General features: G+C 32.4%; 1 pseudogene; it reads left to right on the forward strand.

The window, feature by feature from the left end:
• Nucleotides 1-7089, forward strand: part of LOC120073673 — a 26979-nt pseudogene extending 19890 nt beyond the window's left edge.
• Nucleotides 7090-7926: the final 837 nt, after the last annotated feature.

The following is a 7926-nucleotide window of genomic DNA, read 5'->3' on the forward strand; positions in this document are numbered from 1 at the left end:
ACTATAGGTTATATGTTATATTTGATATAACATAGAGTTTAATATATATATTATATATACATATATACATATATATATGTATATATAATAAATGTTAATTTAAATAAATAAATTTTATTATTTTGTATTTTAAAATTAATTTAAATTAAATGAGGAAGGGAGATACAACTCCCTCCCCCTCTTTTCTCTTCACCCACATAAGTGGGTTTTTTTTTTTTTTTTTTATTATCTTTACGTGTGAGAGAAAAGAGATCGAGGTAGAACGTTTTTTTTTTAATAGAGAAAGGTTCTCTGAACTCCTCTCATCTCTTCATCTAAAATGCTCATTCTACTCCCTTCCTTCAATCCAAATTAGTAAGAGCCCACCACTCTTGGGTTCTCTAACTAAGAATACCAAGGTCTCCAATTAGTGGTATCCCAATTGGCCATTTTGGCTTTGTTCATGATTTGTAGATCGAGAGATTTCTTGAATTTCCTAAAGAATGTCTTCAAAGGTAAAGTTTCATGAACCCTTAAACTTTTCGTTGTTGAGCATGTTGTAGTTAATTTTATAATTGCCTAATCTATTTGTTTATTTTGTAAAATTTCTTCTCTGTAAAAATGAGATTTTGGACGTTCCCACTTCCGTTCAAGGACCCTTCAATATGAGATCCTTCAACATTATGTTTATGCCATGGAATTTTGATACTATGTATTGTTGCAGTATTTGATTGATGGCTGAATTGTGAGAGTGTTCTGAAACCGAAACATGATTTAAGACTTTGATTTTATGCTTATGCCTATGTGAAATTGATAGTGATTGTTAGCACTTCTATCGAGCTATGCACATCACATGTTGTAACCCTTCGGTTTCACATCTTATGTCTATGCACGGTACTCCTTTGGGATCACCACTTATGTTTATGACCGTGCCCCTCCAGGGTCACTACCTATGAAAGCGTGTCTTCGGATTCGTCCCTTGTGCTTAAGCCTATGTCTATACCTAAACCTACGATGCGTTTCGTGCACTTGAGTCTCGATATAGAGGCCATCTAGTGGGCCCAGTAGTGTATCGCTTATTAGGTATATTTATATAATCATAATTTTCTCTCCATATTTTTCAGGTAAAGGTAAAGATACACTAACAATTGATAGGAGGGATCTGTGATCTGACCATTGGGACATGATGTTGCTTCCGCACTGATGTTTTTATTTATTATATGTTTTGGTTTAGAAGTCTAGTATTTAAAACTCTTGGTTATTTTATTTATTTGTTAATTTATTTATTTTCTCAATTTGTTTTAAATTGGAGTTAGGGGTACCCCAAACGGAGTTTTTAGGATTTTATTATTTGAGCTTTATTTAGTGAAATAAAAGTTTTATTTCTTTTATTTAATTTTTTTTCTTTGAGAAATTTATTGTCAAACATATGCATGCATATAATAACATCCTAGAAGCATAATAGAAAGTTGGGTTGTTACACCCTTGTTTTCAAATTTCTGTTTTCAGATTCTCTACCAAAAAAGTCCAAAGAAACTCTAATGTAGCATAGGGAAACATTTGCATATTCATGAAAATGAGTAAGTTTTAGAAAGGGTAAAATCACAAACATATGTTTTTAAGTTTGAAATCCTTTCAAATTTGACCAATTTAGAATGTAATTTTTTTCACAAAAAACAAGACTTTTAAGTGAACATGATTTTTTAGAGATAGTTGCAAATATAACAACCAACCCCAAAGTATTAGTGGATATAACCCAATGTAAAAAAATTGCAGATATAACAAATTTTCGATCCATCTCTCGGAGTCTATAAATGATAGACTATATCACTAATAGAATAGGAGCATGTTGGCGATAGAGTCTGTTTGCGATAAAGTATGGATTTTACTATATTTGTAATTATTTGAAAATGTTGCTAGACATTTAGGGTTTGTTTGATAAGGAATTTGAAGACAATGGTTTCAATGAAAACAAAGTTGTATTTCATGTTTTTAGATATTTGTTTGGTATCCAATTCAAAATCTGGTATCTAATTCAAAGAATTGTTTAAAATGTATTTGATAAGAATTTTTAAAACATAAAACTAATTGTAATTACTCATTAAATATTAGTTAACAATAAACTGTTATAAATTTAAGTCCCGTTTAATAATCATCCCATTTTTAGTTTTTGGGTTTTGAAAATTAAATCTATTTTCTCCTCATTTATTACAGTGATTTTCATCTTTCTTAAGCATAATTGTTAAATTCTTAGCCAAATTCTAAAAATAAAAACAAGTTTTTAAAAATTATTTTTTTCGATTTTTTAAAATTTGGCTCGATTTTTTAAACAACTGAAAACATATATACCAAGAGAAGAAATTTGGAGGTAGAAGTAATGTCTGGAGGTAGAAGTAATGTCGATGGACTTAAATCTAAAAAAACAAAAACAAAAAACTTAGGTCCCGTTTGGTAACCATTTGGTTTTTGTTTTTTGTTTTTAAAAATTAAGCCTATAGACACTATTTTCACCTCTAAACTTCTTCATTTGTATTTACTTTTTACTAATGGTTTAAAAAACCAAGCCAAATTTTGGAAACTAAAAAATGTAGCTTTTAAACACTTGTTTTTGTTTTTAGAATCTGATTAAGAATTCAACAATTTTACTTAAGATGTATGCAAATTATTATATGAAATAGAGAGAAAATAAACTTAATTTTCAAAAATCAAAATCGAAAAGTGAAATGGTTATCAAACGGGGTTTAGTTATGCATATGTATTATGTTAAAAATTTTGTATAGTTATTATTTTGTAATATTATATAATTTATAATACTTAACATAATACATATTTTAATTTAAAAATAAATTAATTCAATCTATAATATGACATATTATATTTCTAAATGTTATTATCTTCATTAAATATTATTCTACACTTTAATATTTAAAATTAAAAAAATATATTATTATACACTTTAAAATTTAAAATTCAAAACATTGATACAATAAAAACATAAAAGTGTTGTTTTCAAAATTTGCACTATTTAAATCATAGAATCTTAAAACAGTTTTTAGAAATAGAATTCGGAATTATCAGTTGAACACATTATTGAAGGAGAAATTTTGGACCAATCACAAATTGTCATATCATTCACTAAATTAAATTAATGACAGAATTCCGAAATCGTCAATTTTGTGATCAATTAAAAGTTGACATATGTCTCAAATTGGAATTGAGGACAAATTCGGTGTTTTCGTCGCAAATGTCGATTGAGTAAAATTAATTTCGACCAATGTGACGTTATAATTTGGGCGTTGACCCAGTTACGCTTAAATATGGCTTAATGTGGGCCTAAAACACCAAAATAGACCTAAGTCTAGTTAATTGGGCCTAAAGACCATGCTCAAGTCCAATTAATTAGGCCCAAAGGTCAGACCCAAGTTCAATTAAATTAGGACCAAAGGTCAAACCCATTGGCCAATCAAGTCTAGGCCTAAGCCCATGAAGCCCATCAGGAAGCTTCCATAAATAGAGAAGTTCTCCTCATTGTCAGCAATTCTATACTCCAGAGAGCTTAGAGAAATTCTAAGACTCCTTGACTCCTGAAGCTAACCACGATTGAAGACTCAAAGATACAAGCATTCTGAAGACTGAAGTTTGAAGACTGAAGTCTTTCAAAGATACAAGCATTCTGAAGACTGAAGTCTTTTAAAGATGCAAGCATTCTGAAGACTGAAGTCGAACACATCCACCCAACCGAGAGAGAATCAAAGGATCAAGCACTAGAGATCGAACCAGATCACATCAAATTAACATCAACACCAACTTAAGTTCAACTCCACAAAACAAGTTTTTCTAGAAGCCTCGTGTGAACACTAATCCTCCAAGAAGATCAACAAGCCCACAAGCTCGAAGGTCGATCAACCAAGGAAGATCAACAAGCCGAGTCGATCAATCCAAGGATCAAAGCTATCGCTCAATGAAGAATTAACCAGCTTAAAGATCTATAATTTGTTTTGAAAGCAATATTATGTATTAGACATTGTACTCACCTTTCACAAAATTATACAAATAACAAAGTTCAAGTTCGCATGAAATAAATTTTCCTTGAAATCTCGTGCGAACACGAAACTAAAAATATAAAAATAGACATTGGAAATTGGCCAATCAAACAATTTCATTATTAGCTCTAGATACCCATTTTAGAATGGCCACACAACTAATATTTTTCCTTTTTATAAATGATTAATGAAAGTGATTTCAAACATCTCCATAATCTTTGGGTCCAAAATGGTAAGAGTTGACAAGTTGGTTTGAAAATTTCAAAAACTGCCGTTCGGTTTGGTCGGTTTAAAACTAAAACGAACGCAAACACGTTTTTAATGTGATTGTATTTACATTATTTATATTATTTTTTAGGTTATTCTTTTAACTCTCTCCTAAATTTTTTAGCCGCCACACACGTGTCTCTATCGTTGGTTTAATCTCTCCTCTCTCGCTGTGTTCACCGCCGCTCGCACGTCCACCGTTCCCACTCTTCGCCGACGCTCCTCTTTTCCGTCTCTCTCGTGTTCGTTTTCCCCAAACCCATACCTTCAAACATTCCTCGTTACATCTCCCCAACCGAAGCTCGTACCCCCTAACTCGATTCCAACTGACACCTTAGCTATCAATTTTTGAGGAATATTTTGAAGATTATTAGAAGATTGTGAAGATGTGCAAGAGAATTTTATGATACTAATTGGTTTGTATCGAAAGGTCGATAATAAACAGTTCCACTTAGAACGTTCTTCCAGTCAGATTCTGTTCCTGATTTGTCGTATCTCTAGCATTCCAATTGTTCAATAATAATGAAATCCTAAGCCGCTACATCGAATCAGTTGCCTCTAACTCTCTGCCTACCGTCGAAAAATCTCCCGCAACTTTGACTCTAAATTGTCAAGATTGGGGTCGACTTCTCGAGCTCTCGTCCGTAACTCAAGAGTGCTTTGCAATCAAATGCTCTGCATGAATCATCGTTAAAATTCTGATCTCAAAGAAAATGATTGACATAACAAATTTAGTTTACGATTGGCATTTATGGGGGAGCGAAATGGAATTGTTTATTTTCGACCCCAGTAGGCCGCTTTAGAAAAATTGGAGCGAAGAAAACTTTATTTCCCTAAATGGCAGTACATTTTGATGTATATATTTTAACGGTTTACTACTGTGTTTCCAGTCGACAGTCCAGAAGCATTTATTGAAGCTTCAAAGAGGGGAATTTGATTCCGCTTCACCGATGCATTTCTCTGATCACCTTTCGCCAGTGCTTGCGTACCGTTGTTGGTCAAGGAAGATGATAGAAAGCCCAAGTTTTCTATTCGAATCCGTGAACCTGGCCTGCAGGTTTCAAATGTTGTAAGTTTTTTAGACACTGTCCATTTCTTTTTCTACAATTTCGATAAACTGCCAAATCGTAGCTTTATTGCCTGAATAGTAGATTTTGCCTGTATGCCATTACCGTCAGGGAGATATAGTGTGGTTGTTGCTCAACCCTTTGAAATTTTGGGCGAAAAGAAAATGTTTTGTACAATTTTGAATCATGAAGAAGGGAAAAGACAGAGGAGATTGTTTGAGGATCCTATGACAGTGCCTCGAAGAATCATGGAGAAAGGAGACCTCAACAATTGATAGAACTTCCTGATATGCTTTTTGCGGTCTAATTGACTTATTATGTTGATCATATAATTTACTCTATATGAATCAATTGACTTGATACATCTCTTCCAGCATAAATCTTTGTTTTTATAATATACAGAGTCAATATGACTTCATGTTCGGCAGAAAGGATCCCTTGAGAACATTCAAACAAAATATGTGTGGGGTTGGTGTAGATAAATATTTTGTGGCATGATGCATCAGCAAGGATTCTATGAAGTTTAAAATGTCAATTAGACTACGCATTTGGATATCACATGATTTGATTTTATTATTGAATATAGATGATGATTTTTCTTTTCAAGATCCCATTACAAGTTTTATTTTATTTTATCTTTTGTTACTTGTCAGTTCATGGCTTACTGTTACTTAATTGACTGAAAATCATCCATTAGGTCCTCCTGCATGCTTCAAACCCTAATTCTTCCAAATGGATGTCTTGTCAGGAGGTATGGTTGGTTACTTTTCATATGATACTGGTCCGCTATGTAGAAAAGAAGAAATTGCCTTCTCTAGTGCACCAACAGATCGACCTTCCTGATGTTCATCTAGGACTTTATGATGATGTATTTGTGTTTGATCATGTGAATAAGGTAGATTCATCAATTGTAAAGTATGTTGTTGTTCCAGGCTTGCATCTCTTCTTATGTATATCTATTAACTATCATTTCATTTGAATTTTGAAGATATGACTCAGTCTGCGTTGATATTAACTGTCAGTGAGTAGCGCAAGAGGGAGGGAGATCCTTTGATTTTTTAAAAAGTAGATCTTGAGATCTCTCATGCTCCTTTCTCTTTGAGATTTTCTTTTTATGATTAAACATTTTGGACCTACGTCTGCAATTGGAAATCAAGATTTGTGGTCACAGTGAATTTTGAATTTGTTCAAAAATTTTCTTTTTGTAGATATCGCTGCTGTACTTCTATATCCTTGATTATTGCAGCAAGCTTACGTTATTCATGGGTTCATTTGGATCAATATCTTCAGTCCAAGAGGCATACGAGGATGAACCGTCGTTGGAGAGTTGCTCTCCAAGAGTACATGACATAGTTCCTGTAAGTGATCCTATATTAGGGGTAGGCTGTTTTCAATATGATTCTCTCCCTACCCTCCAATCGTGCATGTTGAGGTTTTCCTCAATTGGTTTTAACATGGTTAAGTTTCAGCAAAACTTCCTGCAGGACAATGAATTTAAACTCATCTTTTTGGTCCATTGAAGAGTTCCAGTAGATGATCAAGTTTTAGAATACAGAAGGCAGTGCAGGTAAGACACATCCTGGCAGGGGAATTCTTACCAAATTGATAATTAAAGTCAAGCGTTTTGACGCCGAACATTTGCAGATCCATTTGAAGTTACCGAGCTTTGCGCATTGAATCTAGCCCGTACATGGACTTACTTGCAGGTTGCCGTTCTTTTTGTCAAGTCGTAGTTGTGCAATTAATATTTAACACTGGTTTTCATCCTTGCTAGTTTTATTTATCAAAAATAAAATCTTGTCAATCAGGCTAGAGGCTTGCATCCTAGTATGCTCAAGTCCAGTAAATTCTTAACACGTTGAAAGGTAATCTATTCGAGCCGTTATAATTTCTGGTTTTATTCTTATTAATTTTCCCCAGTTGTCTTTAGCTACTGTCATTTTGATTAATCAATAAAGTAAACTGTTATGTATCCAACCATAGAATAATTCAATAAGATAACACAAAAGAAATAAGAATAGCTGAACAGTGCAATATCAAAAGAAGTTACAATACCTTGAATGCGATTTCTTCTTCTTTCATGTCATTCTTCTTTTTTTTTTTTTTTTTGTTTTTTGCCTTTAACTGCGGATTCTTTGGACTTGGGGGTTGTTGTTTTGTTCTTTATTTGTTTTATTTTTGCGGTTTGGTTGTTTTAACTATATTTTGCTCTTTTAGTATTTGCTTTCTATTTCGTTTTTTTATTTTGTTATGAGCCATTGGTTTTAATATCAAGCGAATATTATCTTTTGGTCTAATGTTGCGTTCTTTTTTTTTTCCTTATTTTGTCTTTTGGTTTGTTGTTGTAATTTGAATTGTATTTGAGATATTTTTTATTAGTTTTTTTGTTTGTATTTTGAATTCTTTAATTTTCTTTAATATTGATCCTTTTTTTCGTTAATGTCTAATTATTGGTTATTTATGGTGGTTTTTTAAGTTATTGGATCTTTTTTTTTGATTGTGTTTTGATTTTTATTATTTTTTTTTTTTTTTTCATTTTGGAACTATACTTTTGTTCCTTGCAGCTTCCT

The sequence above is a fragment of the Benincasa hispida genome, chromosome 3 (assembly GCF_009727055.1).
Source record: "Benincasa hispida cultivar B227 chromosome 3, ASM972705v1, whole genome shotgun sequence".
Classification (NCBI taxonomy): domain Eukaryota; kingdom Viridiplantae; phylum Streptophyta; class Magnoliopsida; order Cucurbitales; family Cucurbitaceae; genus Benincasa; species Benincasa hispida.